The following is a 14,962-nucleotide window of genomic DNA, read 5'->3' as shown; positions in this document are numbered from 1 at the left end:
AAATGGTTGAAGATTTGAATGCCAATTTGCACTCGGTTGTGAAGGATTACTGTCAGTACCACTTTATTTTGATGGTCCGTTTGAGTATTAGTAGACTGTCTGCTTAATATCTGCTGATGCTGCTCCTTCAACAGACATTTAACTCACTATAAGAAACTTTGCAAGTACATGTCATCTTACACTAACCCTAAACCCAACAGTCTACTTATAATCTAATGAGAATTAGCTGGCATGTAGATGCAATGTAACTTAAAACGGACCATCAAAATAAAGTGTGACCTTACTGTTCACCGGAATCACCATCAGCACCCTCTTGTGCAGAATGTTTTCAGATGCCTGATGAGAACGAGAATTGATTTAAAATATAATGCAAAATATCCAGTGGTGGAAAAAGTACAAAAAAATCATACTCAAGTAAAAGTACCATTACTTGCTTAAAAATGTAGAGCAAGTAAAGTAAAAAGTATTGATTGAGAATATTACTCAAAGACTTAGCGTTATGGTGTAGTGGTTGGTGCGTCGACACATGCATTCCAGTGCTCACGGCGACCTGGGTTCGATTCCTGCCTTGTGGTCCCATGCCGATCCTTCCCCTATTTTCTGCTCCCCAAACTTTCCTGTCAATACTCTACTGTCCTATCAATTAAAGGTGAAAACCCTGAAAAAATGATTATTAAAAAGATATTACTCAAAGGATGAGTAAAAAGTAGCCATTTCAAAGGGACTCAGGAGTAGGGATTAGTGAGTATTGCGCTGTTAAAAACTGATGCATTTACATGTAATTTGTGGATGTGTGTAAACGGAACATTATGTGATGTTTGATAAACAAATTTCGGGAGGAGCACGCGCAGAAGTTTCAGTATCAAATACGTCATTGACAATTATTCTATTATCCAATCAGTTCTTGACCAAACCCCTATATATACCAAAGCTGTCTTACCTGCAGCATCTTACGACTTTAGCATCCAAACTTCGACGCAGAATGTCTGAGATTAATCTCTTCGCAGAGGACGACGCCTTCCTTGCCGAGGCTCCTCTGAGATCTCCCGCCGGTACCCAAAGCTTCGTAGCCCCGCAGAGCGCATCAGCTCAGCCCGCGGCTCCACCTCGAGGCCGCCGTTCAGCCAGAATCACGGCTGTCCGATCAAGACGGGGCTCACCATCTCCATCTCCCAGAAGGCAATCCTCTCCAGCCTCATCATTTGCCTCAGCCATGTCCTCCGTCCCAGCCACAGGGATAAACACCGTCTCTGACCTCCGCCAAGCATTGGCCAGCGCAGGCGTCACCGTTCCGCGCCGAACCACCAAGGCGGACCTCCTGGCTATGTATAACGCCTTGCAATCCGGAGCACCACTTCCTTCCATCACTCCACCTTCCAAAGCCACGAAAAAATCCGGCCAGGTCCAAAAGTCTCCATACCAGCGTCCGGATCGAAACCAGTCTTCCAGACCCGGACGCAGCAGCAGGCCGTCAGCGAGTCTGGGGAGAGCCCAAGGTCCAGAGGACGTAGGATCTCAAACCCCGGAAGTGGGACTCCACGCCGGCTCTGGACTCGTTCCTTCGAGCCGCCAGTATAGCGTGAGCTTGCCTCCGCTAGCGGCACCAGAAGCTCATCCTCAAATATATCCTTGGCCCGCAGCCCCCCCTTCAAACTCAAGCGCAGGGTCGCTACAGGAAGCACAGGCCCAAATTCACATCCTGCCTCCCCATTCCTCCCAAGCTCCTGCGAGCAGTGCGAGCGCGAGGCCGCCTCAGCTCCCAGCTCAAAACCCAGCTCCTCTAATTCCTCCTCTTCTTCCCCAGGTTTTCTCAGGCCCCGACGCAAGTTCCAGCGCGAGGCCACCTCCGCTGATGTCACTAACGTCGGCAGCCCCTCCTCTCTTCTCTTTTCCTCCCACTGGTGATCCTAGGGCCAGCAGCAGCGCGAGCATGCCTCCGCAAGCGGCCCTAGCTTACAACTTTCCTTCAGGCCCCGACGCAAGTTCCAGCGTGAGGCCGCCTCCGCTGATGTCACTAACGTCGGCAGCCCCTCCTCTCTTCTCTTTTCCTCCCACCGGTGATCCTAGGGTCAGCAGCGCGAGCATGCCTCCGCAAGCGGCCCTAGCTTACAACTTTCCTCCAGGCCCCGACGCAAGTTCCAGCGTGAGGCCACCTCCGCTGACGTCACTAACGTCGGAAGCCCCTCCCCTTTTCTCTTTCCCTCCCACCGGTGATCCTAGGGCCAGCAGTAGCGCGAGCATGCCTCCGCAAGCGGCTCTAGCCTCCAACATCCCACAGCCACTTCTTCACACTAAGTCTTTTTCTCTGTCCACAGCCACGCCTCTACCTGTTCCACCCAACGCCCTCGCCCTGGATCCTCCACCCGTCTCCAACACCATCAGGAGCCAAATCCTGTCAGGTTCGGATGTTGATCTTTTTTCTCTCCTCTCACCCATTTCACCCACATCGGCAGACCGCCAGATAGATTGCGGCCAATTTTCAGTAACCTTAAAAAACACAGCTAACATTCAGTCACGCATCTTATCATTCGCAGAATTCACAATAGCATTTTCAAGATATACAGACTTTATATATCATTTGTTCTGTCTATCCCCACAGGAGGCGTGAGCTCAATGATTATCTCGCGATAGTCGCTGAGCTCGCGCTCTCATACGGAGGCTCTCATTTCTATACATACCACCGCCTTTTCTCCGCTAAATGCGCCATTCGCATTTCACAATGGAACCAGACCCCATTCTGGGGAGCCATAGACACAGATCTCCATAATAAAGTCTTTCTCGGTTGCCGCAGTATATCTTGCGCGGTCTGTCGATCCACCACCCACCACACAGAATCATGCCCATTCATAAATCCCATCCCTCCTCCCCTCCCCGACCCAGCCCAGCCCAGATCTACCAGTTACGTCCCTTCAAACCCAAATATTCCGCCCCTTTTTTCTGATCACAGCTCTTCTGTCCCAGCCTCCGCCAGCCCGTGCACCAGCTTCAATAGCGGCAGGTGCTGGAGACAGAAATGTCGTTTTTTGCATGTTTGCAATTTCTGCGGCGGCGCTCACGCCCGCACAGTATGTCCAGTGAGAAAATCTGTAAATAAAAATACCAGAAAGTACCTATCGACTCCTGTGAATATTTCTCGCCTAAAATCGGAACTGCTCAAACATCCCGATCCCAAATTCACCGAATTTCTATTAACGGGTCTGTCTTCAGGTTTTCATCCAGGTGTCATTAGCCTACCCACCTGTAGTTTTATTTGTCCAAATCTTCAGTCCGCTCTCGCCGAACCCGACGTCGTCGACCGTCTAATCAAAAAAGAAGTAGACGAAAATTTCATGATGGGTCCTTTCTCCGCACCTCCTTTCAGAGTTTATCGCGTCAGTCCTATTGGCATCGCCACTAGGAAATTCTCCGATAAAAAACGCTTAATAATCGACCTCTCCTCCCCGCATAACTCTCCGTTTCCTAGTATCAACAGTCTCATCCCTCTGGAAGAGTACTCAATGATTTATCATGACATCGACCAAGCTATTTCATTAATTAAAATCGCGGGTCGCGGCGCATGGATGGCTAAAGTCGACATAACGTCCGCCTTTAAAGTCATGCCCATCCACCCTGACTTTTGGCACCTTTTCGGCATTCTTTGGCGAAAAAATTATTATTTTTCCGTCCGCCTAACCTTTGGTTGCAGAAGTAGTCCAAAGATTTTCGATACGCTGTCGGAAGCAATCTGCTGGATCCTTTCCAATAACTACGAAATCCCGCATCTAATACATCTACTAGATGATTTCCTAATCATCTCTCCACCAGACGCTATACCAGCCGCGCACCTTTTGACAGTTCAGAAGGTTTTCGCTGAACTCGGGATTCCCCTCGCCGAGGAAAAAACCGCCGGTCCAAGCACTTCAATCGAATTCTTGGGCATCAAATTAGACTCCAATAAATTCCAAGCGTCCCTACCAAAGGAAAAAATTGATCGAACGATCCTGGTAGCTTCCTCCCTATTAGACAGTCCCCTCTGTTCTAAGCGTGAGCTATTATCAATTCTCGGCCATTTGAATTTCGCAATGCGCATAATTCCCCAAGGCCGCTCGTTTATTTCTCATCTCTTATTTCTCGCGTCCTCAGCTCACGGTCTAGAGGATATTATATCCATCGATGACAATAGCCTAAACGAACTCCGTTTATGGATATTATTCCTCAAACAATGGAACGGTCTCTCCTTCTTTTACAGCGACCTAATATCCTCCCCAGCAGACATTAATTTATTCACCGACGCCGCCCCGTCAATCGGATTCGGAGGCTACTATCAAGGACGCTGGTTCGCGTCCACTTGGCCGCCCCAGCTATTAGACCTGCCGCAACCACTAAAATCATCGGCGCTATTCGAGCTCTACCCACTAGTCGTCGCTGCATCCCTATGGGGTAAAGAATGGTCCTCTTCCCGCATCATAATTCACTGTGACAATGAAGCAACCGTTCACTGTATAAATAAAGGCCGTTCAAATTCGCTAGCACTAATTCCCCTACTAAGACGCCTAACTTGGATCTCAGCATGTGACCAGTTTATTTTAACTGCAAATCACATTTCTGGGTCCAAAAATCAAATTGCTGACTCTCTCTCTCGTTTTGCCTTCCAGAAATTCAGACATTTGGCACCAGAGGCGGATCAGTTTCCAATCCAAGTCCCTCCTTATTCAGAGCTGATATTCCCATAGATCATCCTTTAAAAAACCTGCTTGGAGCCTCTCTCGACTTTATCCTTCAGGCAGTGGCTCCTAGAACCCTGCAGTCATATTTAACAGCATGGAAAAGCTTTAAAACATTCCATGCATGTTATAACATACTGTTTCCTGATTTTTCTCTACTTTCCATTTCATCTTACATATCCTACCTCACAATTATCAAAAAACTCCAGATCAATTCCATTAAAGGCTATTTGAGTGGAATTCAATTTTTCCACAAACTAATTTACGGCTCCCCTGCACCTCACATAGCTAATTCGCAAACAACTCTTCTCTTGAAAGGCATACAGAGAACCCACCCCACACGTCATGACACCCGACAACCCATAACACTGAAAACACTCACTAAATGCATATCCACTCTTCGCAAAGGATACGAATCAATCCACACAGCACGTACTCTCGACGCCATGTTTATTTTAGCCTTCTTCGGATTTTTAAGGTGTTCAGAACTCACCATTACATCAGGGTTCAACCCAAACATTCATCCCACCATATCCGATCTAGTAACGCTGGATAACGAAACCATTTCTTTCCTCATTAAACAAAGCAAAACTGATCAAGCAAAAAGAGGCCATTACATTTACATTTTCAACCTTCAATCACCTATCCATCCATACCAAACACTGCTAGCATTTTCACATATCAGGAGATCACAAGCCACTTCCCTTTCAGACCCCCTTTTTACAGACGATAGCAATCGCCCAGTCACTCGTTTCTGGTTCCAGAAGCATCTTAAATGCGTCCTAATTAAGTCGGGCTTTCCAGCTGACAATTTCTCCAGCCATTCCTTCAGAATAGGCGCAGCCACCACTGCAGCACAAAATGGTCTATCAGAGCAGCAGATCCAAACACTCGGACGCTGGTCCTCACAGGCCTTTAAGTGCTACATTTGAGCCGACCGCTCTCACATTAGAAAAGCCCATCAAACCCTTATTCAAAACACATTCCTTCATTGACACGACACTTCCTTCGAAATACACTTTGCATAATATATTTTAATAACGCTAATACAGCATCTACATAACCGTTCCAACAGGAGATGCACACCTCATTATTATGCACCACTGCAAGCGCAGAGACTGCTCCCACGGGAGACGTACACCTTTTTATGCACCACCGCTAGCGCGGTGACCGCTCCTACGGGAGACGTACACCTTTATAATCATGCACCACCGCAAGTGCGGTGACAGCTCCCACGGGAGACGTACATCTTATGCACCACTGCAAGTGCAGTGACCGCTCCCTCGGGAGACACACACCTCATTATTATGCACCACTGCTAGTACAGTGACCGCTCCTACGGGAGACGTACACCTTTATATATTATGCACCACTGTATGTGCAGTGACCGCTCCCATGGGAGACGTACACCTCATTATGCACCACTGCAAGCGCAGTGACCGCTCCTACGGGAGACGTACACCTTTATAAATTATGCACCACTGCAAGTGCAGTGACCGCTCCCATGGGAGACGTACACCTCATTATGCACCACTGCAAGCGCAGTGACCGCTCCTACGGGAGACGTACACTTTATAATCACGCACCACTGCAAGTGCAGTGACAGCTCCCACGGGAGACGTACACCTCATTATCATGCACCACTGCTAGTGCAGTGACCGCTCCTACGGGAGACGTACACCTTTACAAAATTTTGCACCACTGCAAGTGCAGTGACCGCTCCCATGGGAGACGTACACCTCATTATGCACCACTGCAAGCGCAGTGACCGCTCCTACGGGAGACGTACACATTATAATTATGCACCACTGCAAGCGCAGTGACAGCTCCCATGGGAGACGTACACCTTATCATGCACCACTGCAAGCGCAGTGACAGCTCCCTCGGGAGACGTACACCTTAATTATGCATTACTGCAAGTGCAGTGACAGCTCCCATGGGAGAAGTACACCTTACCACCACTGCCAGCGCAGTGACCGCTCCTATGGGAGACGCCCGTCTCCCGTGGGAGCGACGACTCCTGCTGGAGACACTTAACGCATCACCATCAATACAGTTACTGCCTCCTCCCGAGACACACACCTTGCAAAGCACAACCATCAGCTTAACAGCACCCCTCCAAATTTTAAAGATCAGCAAATTTTGGGGGGCTCACCCACTTGTCTGGGTGCTGTCCTGTAACAAAATAAGCAATTTTTGGGGAGCGTTCTGGGGCCGGGCTAGATACTTCGCTCGAATCCCTATTCCTCTTTGTTTCCTGATAAGAGGAATGACTCGAGTTTAGGTGTCTTCCCCGAGCTCAGAGCCCTCTCCCCGGACAGCACGCCAAATACGCTTTATTCTGAAACTGTTGCAAGTGTGAACTCGTGAAGTGATGTTTGATAAACAAATTTCGGGAGGAGCACGCGCAGAAGTTTCAGTATCAAATACGTCATTGACAATTATTCTATTATCCAATCAGTTCTTGACCAAACCCCTATATATACCAAAGCTGTCTTACCTGCAGCATCTTACGACTTTAGCATCCCTCCACCACCCCGTCACCTCACCTCTTAAGCATTACTATCCCGGGGGGAGCGTTCTGGGGCCGGGCTAGATACTTCGCTCGAATCCCTATTCCTCTTTGTTTTCTGATAAGAGGAATGACTCGAGTTTAGGTGTCTTCCCCGAGCTCAGAGCCCTCTCCCCGGACAGCACGCCAAATACGCTTTATTCTGAAACTGTTGCAAGTGTGAACTCGTGAAATAGTGCATTTAGTTATTGCCCAGCAGTCACACAACGTCATAAGACGTTAATATTAGGTTAGATTTAGGTTGTGATGTCTGGCGACCAAAATTCAATGTCTAGCCAGCGTCTAAGGACAACATTATTTTGATGTCCAATAATGACGTCAAATGACGTTGATATTTAGTCGATTTTAGGTTGTTAGAAAGTAACCCAAATCCAACGTTGACCCAACATCTAAAATCAACATCATATTGACGGCAAATACTGACATCAATTCATCAGGTACAGCAACCAAAATCCAACATCTGATAAATGGTCAATAGTGGTAACGTCCACACAACGTCAAGCTGTTACATCATTAGACGTTGATATTAGGTTGATTTAAGGTTGTACATTGGACATTGACCTGATGTTGAGTTCTGATGTCAACCAGATTTTCATTTCCAAACAAAATGCAACGTCCCCATGACGTTTGGGTACAACGTCAATCTGACGTCATGTTGACGTCTTGTGCCTGCTGGGTGTTTAAGGCCATTTCGGTCATCATACAGTAAACATTCGTCATCTTCTCATCAGTGACGTGCATCTAAACAGTCTCTGGGTCAATGCGTGTAAAGACTTTAGCCATCTTCTTGGACACTTTGAATACTTCCAAACAGTTTTCTGCAATTATAAATCACCCATGTCTTGAGGTACTTCATTATAATGCAATTTACCTTCTATGTGTGATTTGATTGGACTCGCAGGACTGATTTTTCTAATCCCCATAGACAAGAAAAAATAAAGTAGTGACTGCAGGTTGAAGGAAAGTAGTGGAGTAAAAGTACAGATACTGCACAAAAATGTACAAGGGAAAGTAAAAGTACACATTTTTAAAACTACTTCATAAATTACAATTCCTGAGGAAAAACTTCTCAATTACAGTAATTTGAGTATTTGTAATTAGTTACTTTACACCACTGAAAACTGAAATAACCATAACTAGTTCATCAATATATATTATCCATTTTAATTGAGACGTTCATGTCTTTTAGCATCTGTATCCACAACACTAGAAATCTCACATTATTATTGACTCTCAACAGAACTCTGTGATTTTTTGACAGTAACAGTTTAACCTTATGCCCACACAAACAGTAAATCATACATCTTAAGTCACACACAGCATTAAAATAAAATAATAATAATAAACTTTATGTAAGCCAGTGAATTGTGTCTTCAGTGAGGATTGCAGACAATTCAAACAGCTCCTATTCTATATAGTGATAATGCTTCTAAATTATAATTACTTACATAAAAGGCTGTACTGTATGTGTGAAAGAGCCAATTAATGGCATGATGTGAAGTGACCTTATCTTCATCCCCGCAACAATATCTGAAACGTTTATATATTTTAAGAGCAAAGTAACTTATAAAAAGTACCACAGAGATCAAGTATGGTGGGGGAAGATTGTGTGTGTATGTTTGCACGAGAGTAAGCGTGTGTATGTGTGTGAGAACTCCTCTCCATGGCTCCACGCTGCTCTGATCTCCCCATTACAAGGTCGATTAAGCTACTAATCCCCAAAATACAGGCGTCCAACAGCACGACTGAAGAGCAGGAGAAAAAACCCGCCTGAACGGGGAAAAAAAAACAAACTCTGGAGCTTTTTCTTGGTGGCTGGCAGCTTAAGCTCTGCACCAATACCGTGTTTGGTAGAGCATGAGCCGGGGTTATGTGTTTTACCGCTTGCAGCATGCGGAGGGGATTACTGACCTCCTGTAAACTACTTTAACAGCTACACCAACCTTTTTACTCTACAGTACCAACACTGGATATCACCATAGCAGCTACTTTTCCCTTCTTTAGCTCTAAATTTAATTAAACTCCTTTTTACTCTCCTCTTTACAGAAATAATCATAGTTTTTCTGGTTGAATGGAAGTGAGGTGTGGATGAGTTTTGGTCTGTTTGTGAAAGGAGAGTGTCATTGATGTATTACGGCAGTATTAAAGTGGAGAAGTAGAAAAAAACGTGATCTACTGGTGTTCTTATTTGAGCGTATATTTAGTCTTTTGCGCCTTTCAACCCCTTTTCTCGTATGATTGCAGAGTGAGCAGCATTAATTACTGGGTTTTTTTAAATGGTACATCCTCTGCCTCTCAGTGCTATCAGACTGTGGTGGAATCGGCTTAACCTTTAATTAGTGTGTGTGTTATAGTGACTCAATCAGCATTGGAGTGTTAAAATAAGAGCAGAGCATCCATCTTTTCCTTATTATCTCATATCTCATCTGTTGTAGGCTTCCACTATGTCCAGAATAGAATACTAGGGTACTACACTGTAAAACAATACACACACCCACACACCGAAATTTGGTTTAAGAGAGCAAGGAAATTTTCACATTATGTCTGATAATATGTTTTTCTTCTGGAGAAAGTCTTATTGGTTTTATTTCAGCTAGAATAAAAGCAGTTTTTATTTTTTTTAAACAGTTTTGGGGTCAATATTATTAGCCCCTTTAAGCTATATATATTTTTTTTGATAGTCTACAGAACAAACCATTATTATACAATAACTTGCCTAATTACCCTAACCTGCCTAGTTAAGCTAAATAACCTAGTTAAGCTTTAAATGTCACTTAAAGCTGTAAAGTCTTAGTGTGTTTGTAACATATCTAGTAAATATTATTTACTGTCATCATGGTAAAGATAAAACTGATCAGTTATTATAAATAAGTTATTAAAACTATTATGTGTAGAAATGTGCTTAAAAATCTACTCTCTGTTAAACAGAAATTAGGGAAAAAAATAAACAAGGGGGCTAATAATTCAGGGGGGCTAATATTTCTGACTAATTAATTAATAAGGTTTCAACTTAAGCTATACACATTGTAACTTTTTTTTAAAGTCTGTTTAATTGATGGTAAGTTGAAATGACTTGTAAAGTTAATTTGATTTAACTTAAGGCAGTATGTACTACACTTTAATCTGTGATTTTTCTTTTAATTAAGATGCAACTAGTGCAAAATGAATAACAATTGGTATGATTTCCAGCAATCTAGCCTGTGCAGATTGCTAAAGAACTACACATCTGCCAATTTAAGAACTACAACTTCCATCATGCACTTCACTCACACATGAGTTCCTGATTTCCCCTAATTACACACACACAGCTAGAAGCTTATAATGGATTAATCAGATGGACTATAAACACAGCACTTACACATTGTTGTTATCTTGTAAGCTGTAAGTGAGCAATTCAAAGCGTTTTCTTGTTCTTGCCTTTCATTGTTTTGATATTTGCTTTGATTATTGTTTTATGTTGTTTTGCCACATGTCCTGACTATTTGCCTGTACTCTGACTATGCTTTTTGTTTATCTGCCTGCTTCTGTTTGTCCCTGTTTTGATCTTTGACTGCCTGATGACTCTTACCATGCATCTAGATGAGCAACGCTTGACCGAGGGCGTGTCTGAAGTTGGGGCTATCGCGATCGTTATAGCAGCGTCACCCAATGAAATTAGTCTGCAACTGGCTACTGTCTGGGGTACTTGCATGAAGCGATCTGATTGGCTGACGCTTCTGTTGGCGCTTGAAAAGTTGAGAAATCCCCAACTTCTGCAGCGAGTAACACTGCTGAAGTGGCGCAGACAGATCCACAATTCAGTTTAGCAACACTTGACGTCACCCATTCAAAGTGAATTGGAAGCATTGACGCTGACGCGTTGTACACCGACTCAATTCAACAATGAAGTTTATAATGAGCTGTTTGTAACCTTTTGAGTTTGTAAAGTTTTTCTGTATTTCAAATTGTATGTTGTATGATTCCTTAGAATCAATCTAAATCTGTTAAAATCAAATATCAATAGATTTAATTGGTTAAAAATAAAATTGGAATATGGTGTAAATATATCTACCTGTAGAAAAGCCAGATCCAATTTGCTTAATATTCAGGGGCAAAATTCATGCAACACCTTACTCCACACATATTAAATCCAATGTGTTTTAAATTAATAAGAAGCTTTTAAAACACATTGGATTTATTGATATTATCACATAAATCTTGCTCTTAATTGTTTAATTTAGGTTTATCTAACAAATATAAATCGCACATAAGTTCAATTATGCTAAAAGTATGTAATCCAAATGGACGGGAATTTTATATCCAATCAGAATACATAAATCGTATTTGTTAGGCCCAAATACTTATACCATAAATATCACATGAATTTTATTAAAATTAAGGCTACATAACTGAGCACCTATAAGAAAATATTGCAGTTTACAACGTCTAAGGTGCACATTTGGAATCAAATGTATTGATGGAAATCATAACATTTACACAGTAAAAATTGTAGGGTTTCGCACAATCCCTTCATGTCGACCCAATGCAAATTGATTAAGTTGACAATTTTAAGTTGATTGAACAAAAACAATTGAGGTATCCCAAAAGAAATCCCTGTTTCAGCTTTTAAATAAGTACCTTAATCAAGAAGCAAAAATATATATTTTTTCGTAAGCCAAAGTAAAATTAATGAATGTGTAATGTGGATGCCGAGGCTTTATTAGAATCCATGTGCAGAAGTTTATTAAAGGGTTTAGGCAGAGACATCAATGAATAAACAGGCAGAGAGTCTGCAATATATAAGCAGTCCAATCCAAAGAAACACAGGTTCAAATCCAGAAGACATAGTAAGAGTGCAGACAGAGATTCAGTATCACAACAAGCAGTCCAAAAGGTCAGAAGGGCAAAGACAGAGAACGTACGTGATCAAGGCAGGCAGCGTCATACACAGGAAAGCAGTCATGAAAGTCACTTGGAACAATGCTTGATAAGGCAGGTAAGCTGGCAATACTTTGCAAGGAAGCATGGCCTGAGCTCTCGCTGAAATACAGCACAAACAGTAAGTGAGCGCAGAGGAAGTGGAGCTGAGTCAATAGTCGGGCGAGGGCTCCGTCTGCTGGCGTGACGTTACAGAATGAATGATCTTTATTTGTTTACCTTCAAAACAGAACCAGCTATTTTGTATTTAAACACACATTCATTTAATCTCCTAAAGTTAACAAAAAAAGATCACTTTGGAAATAGAAGGTCACATTAAGGGCATTGTGGGATTTTGCATTCTGTTTTGCACAGCACATTTCGGCAAATACACCACTATATTCTGCCAGAGTAATTGTATGGTAGTATGCTATTTTGAACACCGCATCACTCCTTTTCTGTCTCTCTCATTCGCTCTGGCGCATACTTATTGCCTCCATCACCCCAGCAGGAAATCCTGCCCTGACATCAGTTCAGTCATCCATCTGACATACACCACCATTTTACCTGCGCTGTGAGTCAGATGTTATGTTCTGTCCGAGCTTTTAGCTTTTTAGCTTTTAGTCTGAGCTATTTTTTGTCAGCGTGGGTTTTCTCACTGATCTGCAGAAAACTAAAAATCATGTTGTTGTCATATGGCAACCTCAGTTTATTCAAACTTGAGAATTTAGAAAATCTTTTTGTTTTTAATAATAGAACATTGTATCTTTGGATTGGATTGCTTTGCATTTATTTTTCTTTAAATTACAGGTTAATTAAGAAACAAGCATGCACTAACAAGTAATTATGGTAGCCGTTATTCACAGATAAACTCCCCAGCAGGTACACAACGCCATAAGATGTTAATATTAGGTTAGATTTAGGTTGTGATGTCGGCTGACCAAAATTCAATGTACATTATTTTGACATCCAATCACAACATCAAATGACGTTGATATTTGGTTTATTTTATGCTGTGTTGGAAAGTGACCAAAATCCAGCAGAGCCAACATCTTAAGCCAACCTCATATTGACGTCAAATACTGACATCTTTTCGTCAGGTATAGCAACCAAAATCTAACCTAACGTCTCATAGACGTCATAGTGGTAATATCCACATAATGTCAAGCATCATTAGACGTTGATATTTGGTTGTTTTTAGGTTGTGTTGGAAAGTGACCAAAATGCAATGTCTGTCTGACATTGTCCGACTGACAAGTTCCGACGTCAACCTGATTTTCATTCCCACCCAAAATGCACTGTCTCACAACATTGGAGTACAACGTCAATCTGATGTCATGTTGATGTCCTGTACCTGCTGAGTCACATGACTCATGTTGTAGTTAAAGTTAGTTCATAATAAAGTAATGTTTAGTTTACACATTATACACATTATTCATGTACTGTTAAGGCTCGTACACACCGGGACGCTTTTCGTTTGCATTTATTGTCAGCGTTTTTTGAGACATTTTTCCCGGATTCAAACCCAAGTGATTTTCACTGGCGTCGAGCAGAAGAGTATGCAAAATTACTTCGTGAGGTTAGATGGCGCTACACAACTTTAAGCTTCTGAGACCCGAATGTAACACAGAAGAGGAATACAGAAGTTGATATGCTAGTTGTTAAAGTTATTGGCGATTCGAACGAGCTTGGATGGTTGTAGCAGCTCCAGCTCTAGGGATCAAGAAATGATTATTGTTCACCAGTGCAATAAGCAGTTCCACGTTCATGTTGCCTTTGGGCATCTTCTTCAATGTGCACTTGCATTGACAGTTTCACGCTTCAGTGCCTCCAAGTGCTGTTTACTGTAACTTAACGGCTTGCCAAAAAAAAAAAAAAAATGAGCATGAGGCGTTTCTTTAAAAATTACGCTTTTACACCTGGCATTTTGCGCATTGGAGTACACAATCACATTGCCGCCCTTTATTTATTTACGAGGCGTTAAACGTCGACGGAAAACGCAAGTAAAAAGCATCCCAATTTGAACGAGCGCTTATTGTAAAGTGTCACCTATATTTCTTGTAGCAATTTGTGTACTTTTTTATTATTCATTTCATATAAAAACAAAGAAACAAACAAGCAAATGGCTATGATTGAGCTACAAATGCTAAATTAAAGGTGCACTAAAGAATATTTAAAAAATGCTTTTGACCATGGTGGAGTCCCAAAGTTACGTCTAGTAATAATAATATCAAAACGGTGTAAGTTTGTTTTGGAGGTTTTTAATATAAACATAGTTTGGAAAAATAAGTTTAAGAAAAAGGTAAAAGAATTGTTCATTTTAATCTATATCTGTTGTGATTGCTTTATTGTGTGGTTCAAATTGCAGATTTGAACCCTAGCGTGCACCAATCAAACTCTGGGTGGGCTTTGACTAAATTATAAATGCAAATTAGCTGTGGTGGGATTATAGGTTAAATATGAATGCAACATTTATTAAAGGGAACATAGTTTACCTCTTTTTTATGATTTAATATTAATATTATGGTTCTTCTAAGTGTGCCAGTTTAGGTTCAGTTCAAAACACAATTCAGATTTATTTATTATAATGTGTTAAAAAGTGTCATGTTGGAGGCGTGTCCACAGTTCGCTGATTTAGGGGTGTGTTGCTTCACATGTAAATTTAGTTTCGGCTTCCCACCAACGTAACAAGGGGGCGGGGCCATGAGCTCACCCGCTCTGCGTTTGCAACAGTCTGACAGGTGGACGGAGAAGGAGAGAGAAGATCGTACATGTACGACTCTGACACAGA

Source organism: Danio aesculapii, chromosome 3 (genome assembly GCF_903798145.1).
Source record: "Danio aesculapii chromosome 3, fDanAes4.1, whole genome shotgun sequence".
NCBI classification, from domain to species: domain Eukaryota; kingdom Metazoa; phylum Chordata; class Actinopteri; order Cypriniformes; family Danionidae; genus Danio; species Danio aesculapii.
This window is presented reverse-complemented; position numbering follows the sequence as displayed.